Here is a 15402-nt window from a genome sequence, read left to right as displayed (position 1 = left end):
CTAAGCTATTTGTAGGGTGTGTATCACCATCAGCTTTTTTAACTGAATAGACTTTCTCATAGCATAATATTGCAGGGCACGTCTTGTTGGGAGTACATCCAGAGATGCAAAGGTACATAGACTCAGCCAAGTTTAAATACCATCTTCTAGCTCCCTTGTTTAGCAGGTGAAGAACTGTGATCCTAGAGGTTAAATGACATGCCCAGCATTACATTTTCGCTGTGCCCTCCTGATCAAGTGGGAAGCGATAGGCTCCCATGGGGCTCCCTTTCCTTCTGTTTCCATCAGAGTCATTATCCCATTGTCATAGGTCTTTATATATCTTCTCTCCCATGAGACTATGAGTCCTATGAGGACAGAAATAATGTGTCTCCAACCTTAGTCACAAGAATCATTTTGGAAGTCATTCATGCTGTTGAGTGAAGTTCCAACACACATCTTCATTTTTGTCTTACCTGTTAACATAAAAGGATGTATCAGAAAGCATTCAGGCTGGAACTCCCCTTGTTCATCAACTGCGACTAAAGGTTGGCCAGAGATAGAAGAGTTTAGCAAAAATCAATAAAAGCACTCTGTGAAAATCAATTGGCTATGTGGAACTTACAACACAGAATATTGTATGGCTTATTATTATTTACAAATTGTGTGCTATCCTTTATATCATTAAAACATATAATAAAGTTGTGGGTGTATATATGAATACCTTTTTCCTAGAGAGCAAGTGGTTTAATGTTTGTATGGCTGTAAGTGGGTCCCTGTTCCCATCTTTAAAGAAATTACTGTCTAGGACATGGGAAAGCCCCATGGGGCAGGATCCAGTGTGGTGAGAGTCCCCAAAAGAGGACTTCCAGCCAGAGATTCCTAAAAGGTTAGTGTATAGGTAACATGGAATATCATGTAGCTCTTTAAACTGAGGAGAGGTTGTGGAAATAAAAACGGAGCTGGCTATAGCAGATGCTATTAGTGCTACAGTCCACATTCCCTCACATGCTTTGACCATTTTTTTTTTTTTTTTAGATTTTATTTCTTTATTTGAGAAAGAGAGCACATGAAAGAAAGCATGAGCAGTGGGGAGGGGCAGAGGGAGAAGCAGACTCCCGCCCTGAGCAGAGAGCCCAATGTGAGACTCGATCCCAGGACCCTGAGATCATGACCTGAGTGGGAAGTGGATGCTTAACCAACTGAGTCACCCAGGCACTCCTGCTTTGACCATTTCTTAAGCACAGCCTGTTAGTGTGCTTTCCCCTGTAACAGTGGACTCTACGTCTCCTTGAAGAAGGACTGCCTTTGGCTAACAGCATCTACTTTGCCAACTTAAGAAAAGCTGGAAATGTCTAGGAATTTGTGCCTTGAGCCAACCCTTGCCCAAAGATAAATGAGTTCAGGGTTATAAATACCCCAGTTACCTTGCCCTCATTGGGACAACTCTGAGAAGTGACCCACCCTGTCTCCAGAGCTCCCCCTCTGGGGTTAAACCAAACCTACCCTCCTGGGATTTGGCTTGATACCAATACTTGATACTCCTGCTTCCCCTGACTTCCCATCTAGATATCCAGATCCCACTTCCTCATTTCCCTACTAGTTTTTCCAGGAGAACACTTTCTGATCAATGATTTTCACACTAATCCTCAGGGTTGGTTTCTTGGAAACCCATCCTATAATGGTGGCCACGCTTCCTGTGATATCCTATTCACCCCCATCCAGCACTCCCCAGCTATAGCTGATTAGACCACAGGTGGGCACTTAGCTCAAAGGTAGCCGATCTGTAGTCTGGCCAGCAGACTGAGGTGACCTAGCACAAAGGCCAACTTAACTAGATCCTCTTTCTTGGAATGTTTGATTTTGTGTCAAATAGAGAGTAGCTGAGTCAGCATATTTGATGGTGCAAAATTCTAGAATCATAGATTTGGACTGCCAGGGAGCAATAAGACCTTGTCATTGAGGTCCTATGGCATCCTCAGTGACTCTCCAGTTTGAAAATATTTTCCCATTTCCATGAGATTTCTTATTTATACATTCTCCTTCCCATAGCCCTCATTATTCAAGTTAATTGGGTATCTCTGTTTTCCAAAGAGCCTAAAACACAGGCTAGGAATCATCTCATGGATGGCCCCAATTTTCTGGCCACTCACTGCCAAATTCTTCAGGGAAAATTTCCTGAGAATTATCTAGAAGGCCATGATGATTTGAATAGAAACAAGCCAAATTAGTATGCAAATAAGTTGAATAACAAAGATGGAAGGAAATCTGTTTGAGATATTGAAAAGCTGAAAGGAGTCAGACCAGCACTCATGCTTGAGGTAGAAAAGCATTTTGTACCCCTTTCAGACATGCATAACTCTTTCTGTCCCTTGCAGCAGCCAAGATGAAGTTCCCAAGCTCGGGAGGAGACAGAGAGGGGAAAGAAAGAGTCAAAAGTCTACCAACCAGGAGTGTGGAGGGAACCATATAAACCATGAATGTGGAGCTTTGGTTTAGAGGCGGCTCTTGAGCCTTTGGATGCCTTTAGTTCAGTGATGAAGGGATCAGACTAAAATGGAAACTGAGGTGTGTTCTCTGGGACATGGAGGCCAGGTAGGACATGGAGTTGAGTGGTACTTACACTACAGCCTTTCATGTCAGAATGTTAGGCCAGAATTTCACAGATGCAACCAAATGCAAACCAACAGAATTCAAGCTTGCCTGGAATCAACATCATCTCTCCTCCCCCACTCCACACTTCTCTAGAGTGCTCATAAAAATACCAATGCTCTTCATAAGCCGATAATTAGCTCATCTGAGTCACAATGCACAGACATCTTTCCTTGGCTAGAACATTCCCAAGTACTGAGCATGACACATCAGAATTGCCCAGAGAGCTTTTAAAATGCAGATTTCAGGGTCTCATCCCAAGAGGATCTGATTCAGTAAATCTAGGGTGGAGTCTGAGAATCCATACAAACTTTATTGCAAAGGAGTTTGCCTGGATTTGAGCAATAAGAAAATTTTGTTTAAATGACCCTTATTTTAATCTTTGATCTTTTTAAATTGAAGTACAACTAACATATAGTGTTTTATTAGTTTCAGGTGTACAGTATAATCAGGGGATTTTTAAAGGCAAAGAACGCATTCTGTCTTTTGATTTCCTTTGTTTGACAGAGGTATTTCTAAACCTACATGGTAAATAAGTTATTGTTTTTCCTGCTTGTGAATGGGATTTTTAAAAATATTTCCTTATATTTCTAATTCAAAGTAAGTTTGATTTTTTCTTAAGTATCCAAGAGGAATTTTTTTATTATTTTTATTAACATGTAATGTATTATTCGCCCCAGGGTACAGATCTATGAATCGTCAGGCTTGTGCATTTCACAGCACTCACCAGAGCACATACCCTCCCCAATGTCCATAACCCAACCATCCTCTTCATACACCCTCCCCCAGCAACTTTCAGTTTGTTTTGTGAGATTAAGAGTCTCTTATGGCTTGTCTCCTTCCTGACCCCATCTTGTTTCATTTCTTCCTTCCCTACCTCCTAAGTCCCCCACCTTGCCTCTCAAATTCCTCATATCAGGGAAATCATATGATAATTGTCTTTCTCTGATTGACTTACTTTGCTCAACATAATACCCTCTAGTTCCATCCATGTCATTGCAAATGGCAAGATTTCATTTCTTTTGATAGCTGCATAGTATTCCATTGTGTATATATACCACATCTTATTTATCTACTCATTTGTTGATGGATATCTGGCTTCTTTCCATAGTTTGGCTATTGTGGACATTGCTGCTATAAACATTTGGGTGCATGTGCCCCTTCAGATGACTACATTTTTATCTTTAGGGTAAATATCCAGTAGTGCGACTGCTGGGTCGTAGGGTAGCTCTATTTTCAACTTTTTGAGGAAACTCCATGCTGTTTTCCAGAGTGACTGCACCAGCTTGCATTCCCACCACAGGAGGAATTTTTATGTCTCTTCTGTTCCCCGCTCCCCCCCCCCCCGGCCCCGCTGCCAGATTTGGGAGACCCATCACCAATGTCTTTGGATGTCTTTCCTACGCCCAAGAGGCCTGGTGTGAGCATTCTTCCTGGAGTTTTATTTCTAGTCTTCTGCAAGTAGTTCATCCAGGCAAACTGAGCAGGGATGGACATATTATCTCTGAACAAAGCCTACCTAGGTAGTTCCATCTTCCCTCTGCTTGATCAGACCCTGGCTACAAAGGATCCATCCCTCACTGCTTTAAGGTTTCCCTACAAAAGAATTTTCAAGATAATAGTTAGAACCAAAAACAAATTTCATCATGCCTCAAGATACTCTGATGTATTCTCATTTGCATAAATACCTGGAGCCTGCTTACACACATCTGCTGAGAATATACACCTGTATATTCTCTCTTATCTCTCTATCTCTGTCTCTCTATCGTATGTGTGTGTGCGCATATACCTACACATATACATACATATACCTATGTATTCTCTACTCCCTTAGGAATCATTTGAGTCTAAAGTGAGAATCATCAACTCCACACTGTATTATTTCTTCTCACTTTATTCAAAACAGCACTCTCCTTTTCTTTCAATTGATTGAATTGCCAATCAGTTAAAAGGAAAGGAGAAAGACAGTGAGCAACTCTATGATCTGTGAGTGGTCTTGGGCCACCCTGTCCTCCCCCAGGGACAAGAGGTATTACAGTGGCCCAAGAAACATGTGTCCTCCTGTTTTCTTCCACCCTACCATTCAAAATCGCCAGTGCTCTGAGAACACAAGGCTGTGACCATGAATTCAAAAAGGGATCATCTATTGCTTATCCTATGAAGGAATGCAGCTCCACAGAGACCCCACTGCCATGGTGGCTGGTCCTCAAGGACAGCGTCTGAGTTGCACTTGTGCACTGTGGGTCGGACAGCCGTGCTCTAGATGGGTCAGAAATGTGCTGCCTTCAGCAGCTGGGAGGATGTTTGGCCTTTTGCCTCTAGCTTGGAATGCTTCTGTGTAACCCAAATGCCTGCTTTCCTCTTCTCTACAGGCTGTGGTGCAGAAATGGTTGGGAAACACTGCTCTAGACACACATCTGCTAGGCATTTCTGAAGACCACAGTCATCTACCATGATGGATTCCCACACCCCCATCCAGGGCAGTGACCACAGCTAGGGAGATGTTTTTTACCTAAGGTGCCCCCATCCCTCTTAGTAAGAGCATAGCCCCAGTAATAAGACAGACCCAACCAGCAGTCTTGGTTTTGCCCCTCCACTAGTGAATGACAATGACCAAGTCATAACCTCTCTGAGACCTGGTTTCCTTATCTATTAAGTGGGGAGCGTAACATCACCTTCACAGATGGTTATGCAAATTAAATGGGAACACAGGTGAAATAAGAGCTCCCCTTTTCCTCAGAGGAGTACATCACTGTTCCTGCAGACAAGGGAAGTGTAACAGTGGAAGGTTCCTGAACCTCCACAGCCACACGTGGTGGCTATTTTCTCCTGGCCTCCCCCTCCCACAGCAGCTTAGCAGGAAAAGAAGCATCGCATTATCTTGCAGCAGAAACATGGCAAGACAGAATTTAATTACATGTGGCTGCAAGTTAGCCACAAGATTGGATGAAGTCATCAGTTCTTACAGAAAATGACCAAGGCTTCTTGAAAGGTGACAACTATTTTTAAATAACTAGACTTTCTTAAAAAAATGTTTTCTCTGTCCTCTCAGCTTAAGGCAGATTGGCCCAAGGCCTAATTTAGATCAGGGTTTCTTATGAGTGCTAGAGCTGATCTTTCTTCCCCTGGTTCTCTATCCCTAGAGTTCTTGTGCACTTCCAAGCACACAACTTAGAAATAACAATGGAACTATATAACTGAAGCACACTTCCAGGAAGTTTAAATAACTCATTGGGTGCTGCACTCTTTTGGGGAGGTTATCTAAGAGAGCCAAGAAGAGACTGCAGAGGACGGGGTCACAGTGAGTGTGAGGGTCATTCTCAGAAAACGCAGAGAATTGAGAAGGACAGGAGTGTCTGCTGGGTCTGGGTCACCAGCTGAGGTGCAACACAGCAGCTTTCTCCAGCCCAGTGGAGACTTCCAGACTAGTAAACAAGCCTACTGGAGACATTGGTATACTTTCCAAGGGGGCATGTCAGCACTAAGCATCAATTTCCAGTCTTCGGCTTCCTACAACTAATTCCTACAACTGATTGCCTTGAGGGGAGCAGGGTCAAGGGGTCCTCCTCATTCCCTCACCCTTTCACTAAGACCCTTCTTATTTTCAATAGTGTATTGGCCTCAGGTGTGAAACAATCCAGGGTACCAAATGAAGGTAAATCCCAAAGACTTGGCAGTGGTTCAGAAAAGATATCACTGTAATAATTAGATAATGAATAATTTTGCCAATCTAGTGATTTTTAGTTCATTTCCTACAAAATTGAAGGAAGAACTAAACAGTTGTCTATCCATCAAATAATTTTTGATGATTGATGACCTTGTTAATTGGGACATATCACTCAGAAAGAGTTATATTTTAAATTGAGTAACATTAATATAAGCATTGTCCTTATAGCCCCATCTAATTTGTGTGAACAAAATTTCTCAATATCAGTCAGCATCCATTAAAAATGAGACATTAGCACAGAAATAACAGTGAAATTCAGCTCAGTTTAGCTGTGCTATGTGTGCTAATAGTAAAATAAGTAAATCATGTCCCATCCATCTCATGTAAGTGTGCATTTCCAGTAAAATGTTGCTTTGAGAGTCTCATAATGGGATAAATTTCTGGTCTTTAGGTGAATAGTAAACCAGTAATTAAAAGTTTGATATTTTTCTATTTGGAGCCTTATTTAATGGAGTTATAAATATTTTTAAATCATTAAATTTCACTTATATACATATTTCTATTTTGTTTATATTTTTTGTTTCATTTATAAACAAATTTTGGGAGAGAAACACAAGAGGGCGGTCAATGGGAGATTTTCCAAGCCTAAATACACATTACATTAAAATGCATTTTTGTGGAGGAAGTGGAATAGGAAAATGAGCTCAAAGAATTGATGTAAAATTTCTAACCATTAAGAAAAGCTTGTTCTCAAATTAAATCTTTAAAAAGAAAAAATAATCTTTTTTGTTTATTTTTAAATGGGTGATGGGGTGGATATCATTCATTATGTATTTAACTGGATATATTAAAAACAATGATATAACAACTTTATCAATACTGACAGTACATAAAAATTATTTCTTTGCAACTACTTAAACTTATAGGGGTTTTTTTGCACATCAAGTTTAAAAAGTGCAAGAGAGTACAAAATTTTTCCAAAAAATGTTTAAGTTTACATGAGCTCCATATTTTGAAGACTGTGGCTCTAATGTGCCCAGATGGTGTTGATTTGTCTTCTCCTATACCTTCCTCCCCAGGAATTCCTGCCCACATTTTAGCATTCAAACCCAAAGTTGCTCATCACTGTCCTGTCACCCAGGGATAGGCTTGTAATGATCTGTTCAAGAGGAAAACACATTCTGGCATTCTACTTTTTAGTCGATATTTTTCTACAAAACATAGAAATAATATGAAAGGTTGTGGTACCCTTTTCAGGACATAACCTTGGGATAAAGGAAGTGACAGAAGTGTTATCCAAAACTAGTTACAGTAAGTGAAGCTCCTGATAAACACAAACTACAACTGGGATGGAAGAAAAGATTACTCTGGAAGAGGAGGGAGGCATGGTGGCCCCCACCTGTGCTTGGGCAGGAACTAGAAGGGAGAGAACAGAGAAAGGATGTGAAGGGAAACATGCCAGGACAGCTGCTAAGCACAAATCCCTCCCCTACTCATGCTCAGGGTTCTCAGGACTTGCATATGAGCCTGCCCCTTACCAGTGTCACCATGAGTCAACCTGATTAGCTCCTACCAAAAAGTGGACATTGGAGTGAATGCAACTGACTTGTAACAGATTCAACCCAATGTTGAGACATGAGCAGGAAGTAGCAGCAGGAAGCATTGAGCCCCATGAGATCAGGGAGGGGCCTTGATTTTCCAAAATAGACCACCAGAAGCAGAAGCTAGACATGCTGTAGGAAAGCTTCGTCAGCTGCACAGTGCTGCTATGGCCTGATCGTGTTTGCTGTCAATGGGATAGAAGAAACAAATTGTACTGCACAGACCAATGGCTTAGTTCATGTGAATATCACAAGTATACCACATTACAAAATCCTTGCTCTTCTTACACAGGCATAGTCCTGGAGCACCCTCTGAAGAATTTTTGCTTTAGCATGGCTACCTTCATGATGGGAGGATTTTGTTTACAGGTAATTAGTAATCAAAGCAAGCATGAGTTCACCCCCACCTAACCCATGGCTGCAGACTTACTGCTCCAAGTGTGGTCTGTAGACCACCAGCCACAGTATCCCCTGAGAGGTTATAAGAAATGCAGAGCCTAAGAGTATGCCTTTATGACAAATGGACAGAATCCTAAGTTTTATGGCACATCTAGGTGAGCTGTATGTGCACTAAAGTTTGAGAAGCACTTGACAACATGGTACAACTCTTCTGAACATAACTCAATAGATGAGAGGAGGGTTGAATGCTTGATGTTCATTGCACAAACCAGTATCTTTCTTGAGAATCATCACTGAGAAACAACAGTGATCAAGAAACCAGATCTTGGTTGTCATCCTTCCTGGGGTTTTGCATAATAATATACCAATTGGACAAAAATTTTGTTTCTAGTGTCTGAAGCAGCTTGGATTTTTGGTAAACTGTAAGAGTATGCTGCATGGGCACAACACAAGAAAAGGAAGCCACACACCAATATCCCTTATGAATATAGATGCAAAATTCCTCAACAAAATGCTAGCAATCCAAATGTGACAAAAATACTATACAGCATGATCAAGAAATTCATCCCTGAAATTCAAGTGTGATTCAATATTTAAGAAGCAACTGATGTAAATCACTACATTAATAGAACAAAGGGGGGGGGGGACACATGATCATCTCCATTGATGCATAAAAATATTTGACAAAATCTAACACCCTGCCCTGGTTTAAAAAAAAAAAAAAAATCCCACTGAGAAAACTGGTAGTGGAAAGTAACTTTCTCAACAGGATAAAGAGCATTTACTGTAACTAACATCACACTCAATAGTGAAAGACTGCATGTTTTCCTCTTAATATAGAGTACAAGACAAGGATGCCCACTTTCACTCCTGCTACACAACATTGTACTAGAAGTTCTAATCAGAGCAGGTCGGCAATAAAAAGAGATAAAATGTGTCCAGATAGGAGAGGAAGAAGTAAAACTACTTCTATTCACAAGTGACATGACCCTATATTCAGAAAATCCCAAAGAACTCAAAGAAAAACTTCTAGAGCAACAAATGAAGTCAGCAAAGTTGTAGGACACAAGATCAACACCCAAAAATCGTTTGTGATTTCATATACCAACAACGAACAACCTGAAAAGATAATGAATAAAACAATTCCATTTACAACAGCACCCAAAAATATAAAATACGTAGGCATAATTTAACGAAGGAGGTGGAAGAGCTTGTGAGTTGAAAGCCGCTAAGTATTACTGAAAGAAATGAAACAAGACCTAAATGAATAGAAAGCAAACACATTCCTGGACTGGTTATTGTTAAGATGGCAGACTATCCAAAGTGATTTACAGAGTCAATGCAATCCCTTTCAAAATTCCAATGGCCTTTTTTGCAGAAATGCAAAAGCCGGTCCTCAAATTTATGTGGAATCCCCAGGAGCCCAAATAGCCAAAAAAAAAAAAAAAAAAAAAGTAAAAATGCAGAACTTTAGAAGACTCACACTCCTCGATTTCAAAACCTACTGCATAGCAACAGTAATCAAGACAGTGTCATACAGGCATAAGGAAAAATACACTCTATGAAATAGAACTGGGAGTCCAGAAATAATCTCAGATATCTATGGGCAGTGGATTTTCAACAGGTGTGCCAAGATCATTTGATAGGAAAGAAAACAGTCTCTTCCACAAACTGTCCTGGATCCACTGGGTATCCACAGGCAAAAGAATGAAGTTGGACACCTACCTCATTTTGTATACAAAAATTAACCAAAATGGTCCAACGACCTAAATACAAAAGCAAAACCATAAACCTCTTAGAAGAAAGCATAGTAGTAAATTTTTACAACCTTGGATTTGGCAATGGATGAGAGAATTACTTTGTTTGCACACTGACTGCAAAATTTTCCATCTATAAAATTTTACTGAGTCCCTTAAGAAACTTGAATTTGCTTAAGACAAAATTACTACAAAATAGCAAGTATATGTTGAGTGGTCCTATGTCCCACACAGGACGGTGTACTTCACCTCTATTATGTCATTGAAATTCAAAAACCCTGTACAAAGGGGGCAGTATTATTAACCCCATTTTAAAGGGGAGAAAAAACCCCCAAGATTTTAGAGCTAAATTAGTCTGTACAGAGTTAAGCATTTACTATATGATGGTGCTAGAATTTGATTCAACCCTTCTCGGATACTTACCAGTTTGCTTCTTCATAAGAAACCTGGTTTTTACTTAGTGTTAGCTGTCTGGGGATGCTTGGCTCTTAAGTCTTGGTGAGATCCATCAGGCATGACATCGGGTGTGGCAAGAGAAAGCACGCCATCATCCTCTGCCTGGAAACCAGAACAGCCAATATGGATTATTGTGGACTCTTTACATGGGACTTCAAGTGATGACATCAGTCAAGAGGGACTAGGGTATGTTATGAAATATCACACAACCCAGAGCTTGAGGCTACTGGGTCAAAGGGGAGGCTTTACCTGTTTTCCACTCAGATATTTGTTTAATTAAAAATAACTGTGAGATTTAAGAATGTGTTCTTGGGTTTAAATATAAACTAAAATATAAGCTAATATTTAATGAGTGGTATGTTTGTTAGAGATACCCCAGGCTCTCCTAGGTCCACCAGAAGGGGCTCAGGCCAACACAAGACCTCAAGAAAGGAGACAATTAGTGCATTTTTACTTGGCTTACTTCAGTTTCACAGTAGCCACACATATAGACCACCCCAAATTTAACTTTGACGGTTACACAAATAAAGAAATAGTAGAATTGAGGACTAGAAGAAATGTCAAGTGGCTCTATTTTTCTTTCTATCTTATTCTGGAACCAACATTTTGTTCCACAGGAAGTGAAAAGTATATATACTTGTACTTTTCTTCTGGAAAAAGTTCATCACTGACCTCCTCTTCTTGCTCTGCAAAGAATATTAGAAATCTAAGGAAACTCAAAAATTATACAGTTCGGTCTCATTTCTTCACAAAAAAGGAAACCAAAATGAAGCCCAGGGAGTTTCAGTGAGTTGGCCAAAGTCATACTGCTGGAAGAACCTGGACCGGAACTAAGGTGCTCTGACCCCAGGAAACATTGCCCAACCCCGCTGAATATGTTTTTATCATATTTTTAAAATTTAATTATTTTTTTTTATTTTTTTAAGATTTTATTTATTTTATTTCAGGGAGTAAGAGCACGTGCATGAGAGGGAGGAAAGGAGAAGGAGGGAGAGAATTTCAAGCATGCTCTGTGCTGACTACAGAGCCTGATACAAGGCTCAATTTCACCACCCTGAGAAGAAGACCTGAGCTGAAACCAGGAGTCAGATGCTTAACCAACTGAGCCACCCTGGTGTCCCCCAGATTCTTTTAAATCAGGAGAATTTCTTGGTTCAACCGTTTGAATCATGGATCTATTTTTCACATGTTTATTCTATGTATAAAAGTTTTAAAAATCATCTTTCAAATTTATAGAATTTCTACTTGGGTCTTTTTTTATTTCAGCTATTCTTCTACTGACCATCCAATTAACCCATCATCAGACATTGATTAATCAATTAATCTTTATCTTCAAGTATTTTTTTCTGTTTTCACAATTTCCTTGGAGAATGATTTCCCCCCACATACACCCTGTCATGCTCAGTGGTTCTCCTTCTGAAGTTCGTCTGCCTGGAATGGTCGTTCTTACGCTTCTTTTCATACTGAGGATTCCCTCCACGTCTGTCTGTGGATGAGGCTTACTTTCACTGCACTTCGCTCTTGGTGATTATAAGGTAGGGTTTTCTGCTGTGGGCAGGTCTCCATTCTTTTTCAGTTTCTTTTTTTTTTTTTTTTAATTTAAGATTTTATTTATTTATTTGACAGAGATCACAAGCAGGCGGAGAGGCAGGCAGAGAGAGGAAGGGAAGCAGGTTCCCCGCTGAGCAGAGAGCCCCATGCAGCAGATCCCAGGACCCTGGGATCATAACCTGAGCCAAAGGCAGAGGCTTTAACCCACTGAGCCACCCAGGTGCCCCTCTTTTTCAGGTTCAATAGCCTCTGGGGGCACCTCCTTCTCTCTTAGCACCCAGTGCTCACTCTCACTATCTGAGTCAGGATGCCAGAGTGAGTGCTTCTGGAAGTAGGAGTTGGGGGAAGGGGCTGCCTTGCCTTCCAAAGGCAGCTCTCAAGCTATGTCCCCAAAGAGAGCCCAGGAGTCCTATCTGTGCCTGAGTTTTTATAGAAGACTGGCACAGGACTCCCACCCTTCGGTACATCTGCGGCCTTTCACCAGAATATCCTCTGGGTGGCTTTTCTGCTGTTTCGTCTTGCCCTCCATCTTCAAGAACAGCCCTCCATCCTTACTGACTAATGGAACGCCATCTTCTTTTTTGTGTGCTGTTACGGATTTACAGTTTCAAGAAACTTTCACGAAGGAGTTCAGTCTACCCCGTTTCCATGCCCTTCATTTGTTCTTCTTTTTAAAAGCCTCTCTGGGGAGGCCCATGTTTCTTTCGTAGGTCCACATCCATCTGGCAGATTTGATATGTTTGAGTGGTTTTAATACGTTTGAATAGTACGTTTGACTGGTTTTCCACACCAGGGTTGGGCCGCAGAGTCTGTCACAGCTACCCATGCCCATAGAGACAAAAGAGACCCTTGTGACCAGCCAAAGGTGTTTTCCTCCACGGGCTGGTAGGTAAACGGAGCCTGTCGTTTCTTGCCGACAACAGCCTCACACTCACTTCCCTGGGAGCGCAGGATACCAAGGTGCTGTGTTCTGCCGATGCGAAAAGCCCTCGGAGTGGAAACACTGGCTGTTTTGATACCAACACCATAAAGAATCAATGCACTGCCGCGGAGTAGAGAGGGACACAGGCGTCCTTTTGTTCAGCAGCAATTAGTACATTCCGGGAGAGCCAGTTCTGGGCAGGGGTCAGAGGGAGTCGCCACAAAATGGCCTTTGTCCCAACTCCCCATAAAAAATTCCAGCCAGTGGGAGGGGACGCAGGCACAGTCCAGAGAGTCGATTGTAGATGTCCCAGATCTTGGCTTTTCTAGTGAAACTATTCAGGGAATTCATGGAGCGTGGTCTATCCGAGGAGGAGGAAAGCAAACACCCTCTCAAGAAAAGGTGCCACTTTCAGAAGAGTTGACTTTATGATCAAGGACTTACGAGCACTCCATCTCTAGAAAGCTGGGAGGGTTATTTCATTAAGAGCATATACATGCAGCCACCCACAGACATCTTCTCCGCCCCATGGCCACCTCCAGTTCCCTCATGCACACATAGAAATAAATGTTGGACCATTTTGATTCACCACTAGGTAATCCTAAAACTGTGTTACACACGGTTCTAATAACAGACATACCTGGCACAGCTTGCTTTCGGGGTAGGTATTATTATCCCCAAGAGAATCCTGAAGATCCAAGAGGTTAAGTAGCTAGATGAGGTTTAACTACAAGGCCAGATTCATCTACCTACATTCCTGGATACCAGATCTAGAACACCATGCTGCTGACAGGAAATACTGGCACAGCTGCGTATCACCTGTCTCCAAATTTGCCCTCTTTAATTACCCATCAGCTACAAGATGAACACATCCCTGTGCTTTACTTTCCTCAACTGTACGGCGGGCTGCTAATCGTGTTGCAATCATAGAACTTCTGTAGCACTAAATGATGGGAAATGTGGCATACATAGCATGGTACCTGGTACGTAGTAATCAGTAAATGGACGTATTTCAATTACGTCAAGGGCCACAGAGTAAGAACCTATCCCGGATCAGGGAGATATGCTTTGAAAGATTCTTCCAGCTTGGAAGGATTTGCACTGAGGCATACATTTTTCGTCTCATTTGGTACTTATCTCAAGCATTCAGAAGGTGGCTGGCTAGATTAATGGTGCATTGTTTGGCCACTCAGGCATTCACCAAGCTCAGATGTCTTAAATGCTGACCACCTCTGGAGAGAGTAGAGAAGATGAATGGGGGACAGCCTACTGTTTTCACATCTACCCTAGCTAGGACACCCTAGCTTTCTTTTTTCCCAAGAAGGTAGGATTTGTTCCATCAGCTCTAGGGAGACAGTAGGCTAATGAGAATCCTGAATGGAAGTCATGGGATCTAGACCTGAGATTTCCTCGTGCACCTGCTGGTGGGGCCCAGTGGGTGACAGGGCCTTAATTTCCTCATCTTCACAAAGAAGAAAAAACTAATTCATGTCTGAGTTTTATTTATCACTGTAAAAATACATAATTCTGCAGGTTTATTTCTTTGTGAAAATTAACCCTGGTTGGTCTCAAGGTCAGACTCTAGCCAACCACCACAAAGATGAGAAAGTCTAAATCTTTGAATGATACACAGTAATTTCAATGGTAGTGAACCAACTCTGAGCGGTCAAACTTGAAACAGCAGGAGCAAACCTTTTGCAAAATAAAATCACAAGACATACTTGGGCCCTAACTAGGTGGTGAATTCACCTTCCTGCCTTGTACAGGACATTTTTTGAATGTTCCTCCTCTAATGATTCATTTCCACTGGACTTTGGCATATAATTTAATTTTTATGAAGTCTGGATTTTTATTGTTGGAAGGGTGGGAACGGCATGTGGGTTTAATGCCTGCACTAGAAATCACTTCGCTGGCCTGTCCCAGCCTACCTGAAATGATTCAAAATGTTGTCATCTTCATAATAGCTGTCTTTCACTGGTCATTGTGTCCCAAGGGTTTATGATAGCCTCCCATGATACCCAACTCTGCAAGGGAGACAATTTCAATTTAAGAATTGTTTTCCCACCCTCCTGGAGAGCTTTCACCACAATGAAACATATTAATATTGTTGAAGTTTAATTGAGTTTGATAGATACATGGACAATCAATATAAATACAGTTGGTTCTCATTATTCACAGTAGTTGTCGTCTATAAAGTCACTGAGAACCCTGAATCAGTAAATACTGAACCATTGCTCCTTGGGGAAATACAAGACTGGGTTCTTGCGAGTCTCTGATCATAACATTTTCATCAGATGATCAAGACATAGCCCTGTTTTATGTGTGTTCCCGTTTAAAGCCAGTTTATTTAATATATATTGTTGAGGGCGCCTGGGCGCAGTGGGTTAAAGCCTCTGCCTTCGGCTCAGGTCATGATCC

The sequence above is a fragment of the Mustela nigripes genome, chromosome 16, assembly GCF_022355385.1.
Source record: "Mustela nigripes isolate SB6536 chromosome 16, MUSNIG.SB6536, whole genome shotgun sequence".
In the NCBI taxonomy this organism is placed as follows: domain Eukaryota; kingdom Metazoa; phylum Chordata; class Mammalia; order Carnivora; family Mustelidae; genus Mustela; species Mustela nigripes.
This window is presented reverse-complemented; position numbering follows the sequence as displayed.